This window comes from Ranitomeya imitator, chromosome 9, assembly GCF_032444005.1.
Source record: "Ranitomeya imitator isolate aRanImi1 chromosome 9, aRanImi1.pri, whole genome shotgun sequence".
NCBI lineage: Eukaryota > Metazoa > Chordata > Amphibia > Anura > Dendrobatidae > Ranitomeya > Ranitomeya imitator.
Genome location: NC_091290.1, coordinates 40,935,669 through 40,950,235, shown reverse-complemented (window position 1 = coordinate 40,950,235; position 14,567 = coordinate 40,935,669). Strand labels below are relative to the sequence as shown.

The 14,567-nt window shown below is 42.3% G+C and overlaps 1 protein-coding gene across 6 annotated transcripts in view; it reads right to left on the bottom strand.

Moving 5' to 3' along the window:
* Positions 1-14,567, bottom strand: part of LOC138648861 (inositol-trisphosphate 3-kinase B-like) — a 227,394-nt gene that overhangs the window by 112,879 nt on the left and 99,948 nt on the right. The window lies entirely within an intron of this gene.

Genomic DNA, 14,567 nt, shown 5'->3' with positions numbered 1-14,567 from the left:
ATGTGGCCGGCTGCTGCCCTCTGCTGGACGCATCGACGAACCGCACCCTGCTTTCAGTGCTAAAAAAGAAAAGTTTGTACCCCCCCTCCAAAAAAAAAAAAAAGATAATGACACAAATGTTTTTTTTTTTTCCCTTTTGATTATTCACCCTCACCTTCCAAGAGTTATAACTTTTTTTTTTTAACTGTACTTTTTTTGTCAATACAACTTTCTGATAACTTTATTATTTTTATATTTTTTTTGGAGGGGAGGGGGCAAGGTGACATTAAAACAGCTATTATATTCTATTACCATATGGGAGAGATATTTTTTTTTTTTACTAGCTTGGACGGTTACACATGTGGCCACATCAAAGCATGGTTTTTTTTTTGCGATTTTATATAAAAGAGGTGATGTGAGCTTTTATATTTTTTATGTTTAAAAAAATATTTTCTAGGTTTTTTTTGTTTGTTTTTTTTTACATTATATCGGTTCCCCGATGGGATTTGAACCTGCGATCACGTGGTCACTTCTACAATACACAGCAATACTGTAGCACAAAACCTTTTTACTTAGAGCCAATTATTACTGTCTTTACCAAGAAGGCGTGGCTTACAGGATACAGAAGACACGCCCCCGAGGAGCCTGGCATCACTGCATTGACCATATTTGTCGGCCGACAATGTATGTAGGTTACAGGAATCGGATGTCACGGTCATTGGAGGATCAGGATTTGGTGAGCTTTATTTTTTTATTTTTTTGGGGGGGGAGAGGAGAGGCACAAGCATAACATTAATATTTTTAATGGACTCCTTTGACATGGAGAAAGATATTTTTACATATGTTGTTATTGTTTAATGTTAGTTAATAAAATTATACTAAATTGCCCATTCCAATCAATTGCTCACTGGAAAATAGACGGATGGATATGAGATAGAGAACGGACAGAAGGGCCAAAAATGGATGAAAATTGCATCCAGGATATTGAGGAAAACAGCCCCCCGTATTCATGTATACAGAAATAAAATGGACATTAAAATTAGGTCTAAGGGGCAGAAGGGACCGCATGGCTGTGACTACCAACCACAGGCCGGGCTTCATAGAACATGATTTATACATGACATATAGAACAAGCGATCAGATGATCACAGGTTCCAATACAAAACAAAATAAAAGTTAAAAAAAATAAATAAATAAATAAAAAATGAATTAAAATTTCAAATACGCTCCCCCTTTTCTGCCATTAAAAAAAAAAAAATTAATAAACATACTTGGTGCCGCCACATCCGTAAAAGTCAATTAAAATTATCTCTAAAAATATTTCGCCCATACTGTAAAGCAAAAAATAAAAAATTTCTAACGCTACAATTGCCATGTTTTCGTCGTCACACTTCCCCACGTAAAATTGAATAAAAAAATAAACGAAACATCACATGTACCCTAAAATTATATCGTGGATATATATTATAAAAAATGCTCTCTACAGCTCCGTCAACAGAACAATGTAAACATTACAGATCTCAAAAAATCCCGTTTGTTTTTGTTCAATTATGAATATTTTTCAGAAACAACAATAATAAATCTAGACCAGTTTGATATCTAATCCCACCCAGGACAACATCTGCAAAGAGTTTGTATGTTCTCTCCATGTTTGCGTGGGTTTCCTCCGGGTTCTCCGGTTTCCTCCCACATTCCAAACACGTACTGATAGAGAATTTAGATTGTGAGCCCCATCGGGGACAGTGATGATAATGTGTGCAACCTGTAAAGCGCTGCGGAATATGTTAGTGCTATATAAAAATAAATATTATTATTATTATTATATTGCTGTAATAACAGTAAGCGAAAAAAAACAGATATAAGTTCCTTACACAATGCGGATGATGCTGCCGCTCTATATAACACCACAATAGCTGTAGTTTTGGAATCTGCTGCCCCACTTACACATACCAAAGCTCGCAAAATCAACAGACAGCCCTGGCACACCAGCCTGTCCAAAGAACTGAGGCGAGCTTCCAGGGCTGCTGAGCGCAGATGGAAAAGATCCCACTCCAACGAGCATTTCATCGCATTCAAACAGTCCCTCACTACTTTCAAGACCACACTCGCCACAGCTAAACAAACCTACTTCTCATCTTTCATATCCTCTCACAACCCTAAACAGTTATTCAACACCTTCAATTCTCTCCTCCATCCCCCAGCACCTCCTCCCTCCCCACTTATCTCCGCTGAAGACTTTGCCTCATTTTTCAAGCAGAAGATTGATAGCATCAGAGACAGTTTTGGTCAACAACCCCCAGAGCCCTTCCTTCCGACTTCCCAGCCCTCCACCTCCAAAACCAACTTCTCCACCATTACAGAAGATCAACTCTCCACTCTACTCTCAAAATCGCATCTCACCACCTGTGAACTTGACCCGATCCCAACCCACTTCATCCCAAACCTCACCAGAGTCTTCATCCCAACCCTAACCCATCTCTTCAACCTATCACTGTTATGATCTGGTGGCCTTGGAGCAGCATGGAATGACCTTCGCTGGAGCAGTGGTAACTTTACTGACCGCAAACCCTGATCCTATCACCGCAACTAGAAGTAGCCGTGGGGTGTGCCTAACCAGACTTAGACACCTCGACACAGCTTAAGGACTAAATATCCCTAAAGATGGAAATAGGAAAACTCTCTTGCCTCAGAGTAGACCCCAAAGGATAGGTAGCCCCCCACAAATAATGACTGTGAGTAGGAGAGGAAAAGACACACGCAGACTGAAAACAGGGATAAGCAAAGGAGGCACTTCTACCTAGATAGGAAAGGATAGTACAGGATACTATGCGGTCAGCATAAAACACTACAAAATATCCACAGCAGAAAAATACAAAAACTCCACCACCTAACTAAAGGTGTGGAGAGTATATCTGCGACTCCACCGAGTCCAACTAGACTGAAAAAAACATCAGGCACAGTCTAGCAGGAAAAAAATAGAAACAAGATAAGCACAGAAAATGTAAATAAAGTTTTTAAAAAAGCAACTTGTTACGCAGCAAAACAAGCACTCTTGTATTGTATGGCAATGTGGATGAAAAAACAATAACGTTATGGCTCTCGGAAGATTCTGATTCTAGCTGTTGGATACTTGGTGCTGGCCGTAGTGCGTATAGCAAAGGCTGTAAGAAATACTGACCTGGGTGTCCTCGCTATGTCAGGAATCTAATACCTTCTACATTACATTGCATTCCAACATATAAACAGATAAGAACTTTCCAACTGGTATATCGGGTTTCATAAAATGTGTCTACAAAAAAATTCAGCGAGAAGGACTATTTCCCCATATTTTTTGTAATTTTTTCTGTATTTTTTTTTCAATATTTCAATGTGGACATTATATTGACTTCAAGGCACAGATGTCGGATCCCTGTGTAATGAACAGCATTATTATACGTGTTCATAGGTATTCTTTTTTATTATGATATTTTGCACAATCACACGTCCGGACCCCGAGAGCGTCATAGGCTATGTTGTGAGGTGAAATTTTAACCCCGCGCTTTTCAATTCACCAAACAATTTTGCCCCTATCTACATAATGGGGAAAAAGTGAAAGGAAAAGTGTTGGAGGCAAATTGACAGCTGCCAGATGTGAACAAGGGGGGCTTAAAGAGTGAGAGCGATGGCGCCAAAGAGTATATACCGTACAGTTGCTAAGGTGGGGCCCGACATGGGATACTCACCACACACGGGGATATGAACACACACACAAAATGCGTCACACACTACCACGTGCTTGAACACATATTACCCTCAGCACACATTTAACCACACATACACCAACCTCGCCACATAAAAGTCGAAACACAAAAGTCACCGCTCAATACTCGCCATGCGCAGAACTCGCCACATGCAAAACTAGGCTCACGCAAATTTTGCCACACATGCAAAACTCACCTCATAGAAAACTCGCCACAGGCAAAACTTGCACACGCAGAAAAATTGCCACATGCACAAAAGTTGCAACACATGCAAAAGTTGCCTCACACAAAACGTGCACAAACTCAAAACGCACCACACATAAAACTCGCTATGCGCAAAACTTGCTGCACACAACTTGCTACACTAACCTGTCACATGCAACTCGACACACAAAAACTTGCTACACGCATGTCGCCACACAAAACTCATCTCACAAAAGTCGCTACATGCATGTCACCACACGCAACTCAACACACACAACTTGACACATGAAATTCGCCCTAAAACACACACAAGTCTGGTATTATCCTTCAAAAATAAAAATCTGATTAATAAACAGACAAACTACAAGAGCAACAAATGTACCATATAGGAAATACGGCAGCTGTCAGTCACATGACCTGTCTATTATGTGTATGTGTGAGCTAATATATACTGCCAGGGGGAGGGCTTCCTGTTAGCTGGGGATTTATCAGGCTGCCAATAGCAACCAATCACAGCTCAGCTTCTATTTTGCTACAGTTAATTAATCTGAGCTCTGATTGGTTAATATAGGCAACAAATGACATTCTCAGTATAACAAAGCTTGTGTGAGGTAATAGCATGTCAGTTAGGGTGTGTTGGTGGAAAGGCTGATGTCAGTCACATTACATTTAAAAAAACTGACCGTCACATCCAAACATAGACTAAGTGTGAACAGGTGCTGAACCTAGAGTCGCCAACTCGTATACAGTCAAGTAAATAAGGCAGCACACTGCCGCGCTAAAACATGCAAACATGAAACACGAAAATTGAACTGCACCTGTTCACACTTAGTCTATGTTTGGATGTGATGGTCAGTTTTTTGAAATGTATTCTCTAGCCTTCTGATCGTGCACTCCGCCTCCTAGCTTCAGGTGTTTTAATTACAGCAGGTCCATACCCCCTCCACAGAGAGAGAGAATTTTAGTCTAAGAAGAGGTTCCACATGTACCCATTCAGATGGAGACGTTTATTCTCAGCGAGGAAAGGCAAGTGTGGGACCTGGTATAAGAGAGATGCCGTAAAGTGGCTACCAGGTACACATAAAATTGGCCATTTTTATGCGCTAAATGCTCTCATTTTTCATATTTCTAGTGCAGTAATGCAGTTCAATTTTCGTCAGTCACATTACCTCATAAGAAAAGGAATTCCATGGCACGAATGTCAGCTGATGCGAAAAGAAAAGCTGCATTACGGGCCAATGAAAAATGTGAAGGCTGAGAAACAAGGCTGACACACACGAGAACAGCAGCTGCTTCCTCAAGAGCCATATCCAACTGAGTTCCTCAATTCCTTGGAGCCTCAAGGACTCCCTCCTCACAACCTCTTTCTAAAACCTGGAGCACCTATTCTGCTATTGAGAAATTTGGATCCACCAAAGCTGTGTAATGGAACAAGACTCTTGATTAAGGCCGGGTTCACACTGCGTTAGCAGCAGCCCGTTCAGCACATACGCTAATGGGCTGCTGTAACGCAAGTGCCGCCGTTTGCATCGCGCCAGCACAGATAGAGCATCTGCTAGCTCTATCTGCGCTAGCAGTGACGGACCCAGAAACGCTGCAGCCCGCGTCTCGGGGTCCGTCACTCAATGACGGCACATCCCTAGCGCACGCCCATTGCGGGAGTGCGCTAGCGATGCGTCCGACATTGCTTTCAATGGCGGTGTTAACGGACTACGTTACACCGCATTATGCCGCGGTGTAACGTAGTCCGTTTAACGGACGACATGAACGCAATGTGAACCTGGCTTAAGAACCTGTTCCCACATGTAATTGAGGCAACCATTTTGACAGGATGTCCCACAGGAGAAGATGTTTTCATTCCAACTATTCCTTTTATTCCATCTGATTTTTCCTTTCAATTTTAAACGCCTCCAGTTTCCTGTTCGACTGGCATTTGCTATGTCCATCAACAAGGCTCAGGGACAGTCCTTGAAAGTAGTTGGAATCGATTTACAATCTCCATGCTTTTCTCATGGTCAACTTTATGTGGCCTGTTCAAGAGTTGGAACAGCCAAAAATCTGTTCGTCTTTGCATCTGAAGGAAAAACTAAGAATGTCGTTTATCAAAAGGCTCTCGAATAAGTAGTAGAAGATTACTTCACATTACTTGGCCAATTTAGTTAAATCTGTGTGGAATATCTCTGGTGTTGAAATATATGTTGTGAAATGCTTCTATTAGCTTAGTTTTTGCCTTTTAATAATTACATTTCTATCTATTTGTTTTGTGGTTTTTGTGTGCAGAATAAATTTTTGTTAACACATTCTATTTTGCTAACAGCAGTTATTAAAGGGAACCTGTCACCCCGTTTTTTGAGATTGAGATATAAATACTGTTAAATAGGGCCTGCGCTGTGCGTTACTATAGTGTATGTAGTGTACCCTGATTCCCCATGTATGCCGAGAAATACATTACCAAAGTCGGCGTTTTCGCCTGTCAATCAGGCTGGTCTGGTCAGGTGGGCGTGTTCACAGCGTTATTTTCTTCCCCAGGTTTCCGTTGGTGGCGTAGTGGTGTGCGCATGTCCAAGGTCCGGATTCCCTGTGCCCACGTGAAGACACAGCGCGCGATCTGCGCTGTCATTCCTTTCATCGGTGCGGGCGGCCATCTTCCTGGGGCCGCGCGTGCGCAGATGTAGTGCTCTGCTGCACGGGGCTTCAGGAAAATGGCCGCGGGATGCCGCGCGTGCGCAGAAGAGATCGCGGTGGCCATTTTCCCAAAGCCGAGTTTGCATCTCGGCTTTGGGAAAATGGCCGCCGCGATCTCTTCTGCGCACGCGCGGCATCCCGCGGCCATTTTCCTGAAGCCCCGTGCAGCAGAGCACTACATCTGCGCACGCGCGGCCCCAGGAAGATGGCCGCCCGCACCGATGAAAGGAATGACAGCGCAGATCGCGCGCTGTGTCTTCACGTGGGCACAGGGAATCCGGACCTTGGACATGCGCACACCACTACGCCACCAACGGAAACCTGGGGAAGAAAAGAACGCTGTGAACACGCCCACCTGACCAGACCAGCCTGATTGACAGGCGAAAACGCCGACTTTGGTAATGTATTTCTCAGCATACATGGGGAATCAGGGTACAATACATACACCATAGTAACGCACAGAGCAGGCCCTATTTAACAGTATTTATATCTCAATCTCAAAAAACGGGGTGACAGGTTCCCTTTAACCTGGGCGAAGCCAGATAGTACAGCTAGTTATATATAAATATATATTCTTTGTCATATTTCATGAGCCATAATTTTTTTTCTCTATTTGATTGATAGCCTTATAAGGTAGGGCTTTTTAAAAAAAAAATAATGATAATAATAATAATTTAAGTGTCATAAGTCATTTTTGGGTATTAACATCCATAGAGACAGAATTTTTTAATTATTCCGTTAACATCCTCATCATGGACACTTCTGGCAGAACTGTGCAGCAGATAAATGGCTGATGGCCAATGTTGGGGGTTGGGAGAGGAAGGAAATAGGGAGTGCGAGTTACAAATTAGAACGCAAAGAACTGGTGGAAAAAAAAAGGACAAAGGGGACAATTAAATAAGTCCAACATGCTATCATGCTGAACTCCAGGTATCCTCTTCAGAGAGAAAGACGACAGGATCTCTAGCGCCACCTATTGGAAGAAGCAATCCTAAAAAGACTATATTAACCCTTTAACGAGGCTTGTCACATGATTTAGGATAAAAGCCAACCCAGACATTTTGTTTGCAGATACGTGTTTCGTGGTGTTTGCCCTTCATCAGTGCAAAGCAAGAGATCAGATTTGGGTGGCCGAGAAACCTGTGACAGATGTCTCGGGAACGTCAGGTGGCAAGCGGCATATTGCAATAAGTGTGCTAGATGGAGCTATAACATTATGTAACTAGACAGTTATAGTGTACGTAGAACCTATGTAGCGTGATGTATAGTCATAGGTATTTAGATGAATAGACAATGTTGCAGCGATCATAGACTATGAAAACAGTTTACAAAAAGCCAAAAATGTCACCAAATCCACCTTCACACTCACATAGTGCTATAGTACGCACTGCTATAGTCACAACCAGCCCCTGTGACATTGCAATGGGTTCAAAAAGGGCACGGAACAGATTGCTCCCCATCGGCTATGTTCACACGCAGAGTTTTTGCAGTGTTCTTTTACTGTAGCCAAATAATAAGGCTGTATTCAAAATGAAAGTTTAGCTGCATTTTTGCTGTGTTTTGTGTTTTTTTGGGGGGTGAAGATTGGGGTCATTGTCTACCCCTAAGACACTGCGTTTTTTGGGGAGTGATTTGTCTACAGCCTTGAGCTGGAATTACTACTAACTGTGGAAACTAAAGAGAATTTTGGCCATTTCAGATCTTTGTTTCCTATGAAAAGAAGACACATATAAAGTAGTAGAATCTAGAAATGAACTAAATTACAACGATTAATCACAATATATTGAATATACTCTTATAATAACCATAACTTTTAGCAGGTTGTAACTTTCTTGACCTCACATGCACTTGATAGAAGATCATTTACTGCCCTAAAGAAAAATCAGAACATTAAACATAGATATTGTGAGTCCCTAAAATAGTGTCTCTATTGGAAAACTCTACTACGAAAGTTCAGAACTCCAGAAGTTCACATGTCCTCTTGACCCAAGATGAGAATTATTTTTTTCCTTGTCGCGAAGGACAAACACAAACAATAAATCAGATCATGGCAAAAAGACCACACTGCAGGGGATGGGCGGAAGCCCCTCGAGGAAGGCGGAGGGAGCAAAATGCTGGCAGCAAGAATCAGCACATGCCGCCGTGGTGCCATTACTGATGGATCTTCGGTTGGAGACTTTTTCCAAAATCTGAGGAACCTCTTTGTCCGCTAGGTGCTGCTAGACACAAACGTACAGATCCGATCACATCTGCCGTGTCCTTTAACCCCCATCACTGAGTGATGTGATTCTGCATTACTGATAATGATACTGCACATAAAATATTCACCAAAATTAAGTTGTACAAAAATCTGCTAACTATGGCAAGGAGAGAGGGAGAAAGTCATTGCTTGGATATGTCACCAAACTTCTCTACCTCTTCTCTGCCTGCTGATCATTTGTCACTTCAACCTTAAAGGAATGTTCTAGGATCAAACCATTGATTGTCCATTGTTAGGACAGCCGAGAGCACTGTGGCCCCTGACAGCTGGGGTGCCAAGGGTCAAACCGCCCGACTAATCCATCTCTCTCCTCGCTACTCCTCCGCTTCCCCCCTCTGCAGATCTCTTCACTGGCTCCCATTCCCTCAGCGTATCCAGTTCAAATTGCTAATACTGACCTACAAAGCCATCCACAACCTGTCTCCTCCATATATCTCTGAACTAATCTCTCGATATCTTCCCTCACGTGATCTCCGGTCCTCCCAAGACCTCCTTCTCTCCTCCACACTTATTCGCTCCTCATCCAATCGCCTCCAAGACTTCACCCGAATATCCCCCATCCTCTGGAATTCTTTGCCCCAACACGTCCGACTATCAACCACAGTCGGATCCTTCAGACGGAACCTGAAAACTCATCTCTTCAGGAAAGCCTACAGCCTGCACTGACCCCGCTGCTGCCTCACCAACACCGGAGCTACCGCCTCACCAACACCGGAGCTACCGCCTCACCAACACCGGAGCTCCTGCAACCCTCAACCTACTGTCTCCTTCCCCATAATCCTGTAGAATGTAAGCCCGCAAGGGCAGGGTCCTCGCCCCTCTGTATCAGTCCGTCATTGTTAGTTTGTTTACTGTATGTGATATTTGTAACTTGTATGTAACCCCTTCTCATGTACAGCACCATGGAATCAATGGTGCTATATAAATAAATAATAATAATAACAATAATATGTATTGGAGTCTTAATTGGGAGCCAATGTGGTGACACATTCTATTATTATGTCTTATTATAATGCATCTTTATCTGTTCATTATTGATCTTACATTTGTGCATGATATTGCACCAAATCTCTATATATCTAACGCGTAGAATTGCGATATATTTAGTTTTGTATCTATATGTGACTAGATGTATTATCATATAATCACTCCTTGGTGGTATTCTGCCACCTTGTGGCTACCCTTTGTATTGCGGTCTTAGTTTTACTATTTTGTGTCTCTCATTGGACTCCTCTTGCTTTCATTGTTTTTACTATTAACTTTTAAATTGTATTTTTATTGCCTAGTTGTGTATCAGTAAAATATTTATTGTCTATATACATTTGTCTGATTTCTTATTACATTGGAGTAACATATATGATATAATAAGACATACATTATGTACAGGTCCTTCTCAAAAAATTAGCATATAGTGTTAAATTTCATTATTTACCATAATGTAATGATTACAATTAAACTTTCATATATTATAGATTCATTATCCACCAACTGAAATTTGTCAGGTCTTTTATTGTTTTAATACTGATGATTTTGGCATACAACTCCTGATAACCCAAAAAACCTGTCTCAATAAATTAGCATATTTCACCCATCCAATCAAATAAAAGTGTTTTTTAATAACAAACAAAAAAACCATCAAATAATAATGTTCAGTTATGCACTCAATACTTGGTCGGGAATCCTTTGGCAGAAATGACTGCTTCAATGCGGCGTGGCATGGAGGCAATCAGCCTGTGACACTGCTGAGATGTTATGGAGGCCCAGGATGCTTCAATAGCGGCCTTAAGCTCATCCAGAGTGTTGGGTCTTGCGTCTCTCAACTTTCTCTTCACAATATCCCACAGATTCTCTATGGGGTTCAGGTCAGGAGAGTTGGCAGGCCAATTGAGCACAGTAATACCATGGTCAGTAAACCATTTACCAGTGGTTTTGGCACTGTGAGCAGGTGCCAGGTCGTGCTGAAAAATGAAATCTTCATCTCCATAAAGCATTTCAGCCGATGGAAGCATGAAGTGCTCCAAAATCTCCTGATAGCTAGCTGCATTGACCCTGCCCTTGATGAAACACAGTGGACCAACACCAGCAGCTGACATGGCACCCCACACCATCACTGACTGTGGGTACTTGACACTGGACTTCAGGCATTTTGGCATTTCCTTCTCCCCAGTCTTCCTCCAGACTCTGGCACCTTGATTTCCGAATGACATGCAAAATTTGCTTTCATCAGAAAAAAGTACTTGGGACCACTTAGCAACAGTCCAGTTCTGCTTCTCTGTAGCCCAGGTCAGGCGCCTCTGCCGCTGTTTATGGTTCAAAAGTGGCTTTACCTGGGGAATGCGGCACCTGTAGCCCATTTCCTGCACACGCCTGTGCACGGTGGCTCTGGATGTTTCCACACCAGACTCAGTCCACTGCTTCCTCAGGTTCCCCAAGGTCTGGAATCGGTCCTTCTCCACAATCTTCCTCAGGGTCCGGTCTCCTCTTCTCGTTGTACAGCGTTTTCTGCCACATTGTTTCCTTCCAACAGACTTACCATTGAGGTGCCTTGATACAGCACTCTGGGAACAGCCTATTTGTTGAGAAATTTCTTTCTGGGTCTTACCCTCTTGCTTGAGGGTGTCAATGATGGCCTTCTTGACATCTGTCAGGTCGCTAGTCTTACCCATGATGGGGGTTTTGAGTAATGAACCAGGCAGGGAGTTTATAAAAGCCTCAGGTATCTTTTGCATGTGTTTAGAGTTAATTAGTTGATTCAGAAGATTAGGGTAATAGGTCGTTTAGAGAACCTTTTCTTGATATGCTAATTTATTGAGACAGGTTTTTTGGGTTATCAGGAGTTGTATGCCAAAATCATCAGTATTAAAACAATAAAAGACCTGACAAATTTCAGTTGGTGGATAATGAATCTATAATATATGAAAGTTTAATTGTAATCATTACATTATGGTAAATAATGAAATTTAACACTATATGCTAATTTTTTGAGAAGGACCTGTAGTCTGACCGCAGAATACCCCTTTAAGCTTACTTGTTGTCCTACCAGCACATTAACAGAAATTATACCCACACAGCAACAAGTCTGTCCTCAAGTGACGATTATTCAGCTCTGTGCAAGATTGGTACTGCAACGACATCAGGAATCAGGAAAACGGATTGGCAGCAGCGGTATTAATGGTCCCAGGGGGGGATAGCTTCACACATAGAGCACCCAACACAGTGGGCGGCCCCATACTCGCCATATGATATGGCCAGGTTTCACCTGGTGAAGTTGTAGATGGAGGTGAGCATCACGGTCTGGAGGTGATGGTGCAGCAGAGCAGGTCTTGAGGAATGACAGGCTGATCTACAAGGGCCGTGTCACCAAGGAATGAAGGAGAGTGGAACACGTAACACAGATGAAGCAGAGCCAGGCATGCGGATAAACACAGCAACAATAACTATATAGGAACCTGCGATCAATTAATCACAGGAATGCAGTGTTGTATATTACAGCAGGGCAATGGTTAAACGCAGTGAAGAATATGCAGTTCTCCATCTTCCAGCAGGGCAACAGATAATAGCAGTGATGTATGCAAACTGGAACTTGCAGGGAGAAAATGGTTAACCATGGGAAAACAGTGAAGGAAAGATATTTCGGATTGCAGAGGCCAGGTGTGAACAAGATGGAGGCCATTTGTGAGAAGTTGGTAATTCAGTGGTAGATGTGGACAACAGGCGTCAGCTGGACTGAGCTTAGAAATATCACTGGTTGACGAATGGACATCAGGGGTAACAGAGAAAATGACAGACACTTGTCTGAAGCCTGACTAAACTGAGGCACCTGTGGACAATACTACTCAAGCGCCTGACTTCTGTCTGAGGCTATGTGCACACGTTGCGGATTTGGCTGCAGATCTGCAGCGGATTGGCCGCTGCGGATTAGCAGTTGTTTTCCATGCGGTGTACAGTACCATGTAAACCTATGGAAAACAAAATCCGCAGTGGAAACGCTGCGTTGTATTTTCCACAGCATGTCAATTCTTTGTGCGGATTCCGCAGCGGTTTACACCTGCTCCTCAATAGGAATCCGCAGGTGTAAAACCGCAGGTGAAATCCGCACAAAAAACGCAGGAAATCCGCAGGTAAAACGCAGTAAATCGGCGGGAAATCCACAGGTAAAACACAGGGCGATTTACCTGCAGATTTTGCAAAAACTGTGAGGAATTTTAGACAAAGTTGGGCCCTGGGCAGAAGTATAAAATGGGCCCCCAAATTTGCCATGTTCAGAAATGTCCGATTTATCAAAATTTATAGTAAATGAATCCAATCGGTAAATGGCGTAATGAGGGGGAAAAAAAAAAATCGAAATGGCAGACATGGTCGCTGTAACATTGCAATAAAATGCAATTACGGGCGATCAAAATATCGTATCTACCCCAATATGATATCAATAAAATATAAGATCAGGACCCAACCCCAGTCCACAAAGAATGGAGACACTATGGGTCTTGGGAAATGGCGACATTTTTGGGTGGTAAATAAAAAAAACAAGCAGAACAATTGTGGACTTTTTAAAAAAAAAAGTTTCAACACAATCATGTGGTTGTATCAATGGTGTTGTTGAAAAGTACAGCTTCTCCTGAAAAAAAACAAAAAACAAGCACCTCACATGGCCATATGGACGGCAAAATAAAAAAAGTTATGGCTCTGGGAAAAAGGGGAGGAAAAAACTAAAGCGCAAAAGCGGAAAATCGGAAGGCGGTGAAGCAGTTAAAAGGTCTAAGGTGATCACGTCAGAAATGTTCACCAGGTTACCTGAAAAAACTTGAGCGACTGCAAAGAGAGGTGACCATTGGAAAAGGGAGCAAGGCAGGGCCCTGGAGTCAGGACAAGTAACACTATAGCCCCCCAATGTCCCCATATAGGCACATTGATGTTCATCAGGTCTTATGGCGTGGATATACTTGTGGGCCACGAGACCACCGCTGATATACCGCTATATACAATCCAATGGGCCGTAGTTTACTATCATTGCTCCATAAGGCTATGTTCACACGTTGCGTTTTTTTTTAATGCAACTTTTAAGCTGCGTTTTTCAGAACTAACAAAAGCAATGAGATTTCAGAATTCTCATGCACACACTGTACTTTTTCCTGACTGATTTGGAAATCTTGTGTTTTTGCAAACTGCAGCATGTCACTCCTTTCAGCATTTTTTGCAGCATTTTTTCAACCATAGAAAGCAATAAGTGCAAAAACGCAGCAAAAACCCAGGTTATTAGTCTTTGATGTGTTTTTGGTGCAAAAACCTTAAGGAAGTTGCACCATGATTTTTGGGGGGCGCTAAACTTTATCATCATGCACAAGAGACAACAAAAATGCAGCAAAAAAAAATGCAGCAAAGCCTGGTTTTTGTAAGCAGATTCTTTGAGGAGGTTTTGCCTGCAGAAAAAAAAAAAACCAGAGCAAAAACGCAACGTGTGAACATAGCCTAATAGGCCATAACAATCTTTTCTGATTATTGTTGCATTATTTTAATGAGTTTTCCCATTTATTTGATGCAGATTGGAAGCACTGTTTTCTAACACATTTAACTTTCATTCTGCACTTAGAAAAATGAATTTTTTTACATGCATTTTTTCAGGCCTTCCATAGAATGCTACAGGAAAAAAGGCTCCGAAGGACGCGCAGCTCATCAGCGTCTTCAGACGCACAGTAGGC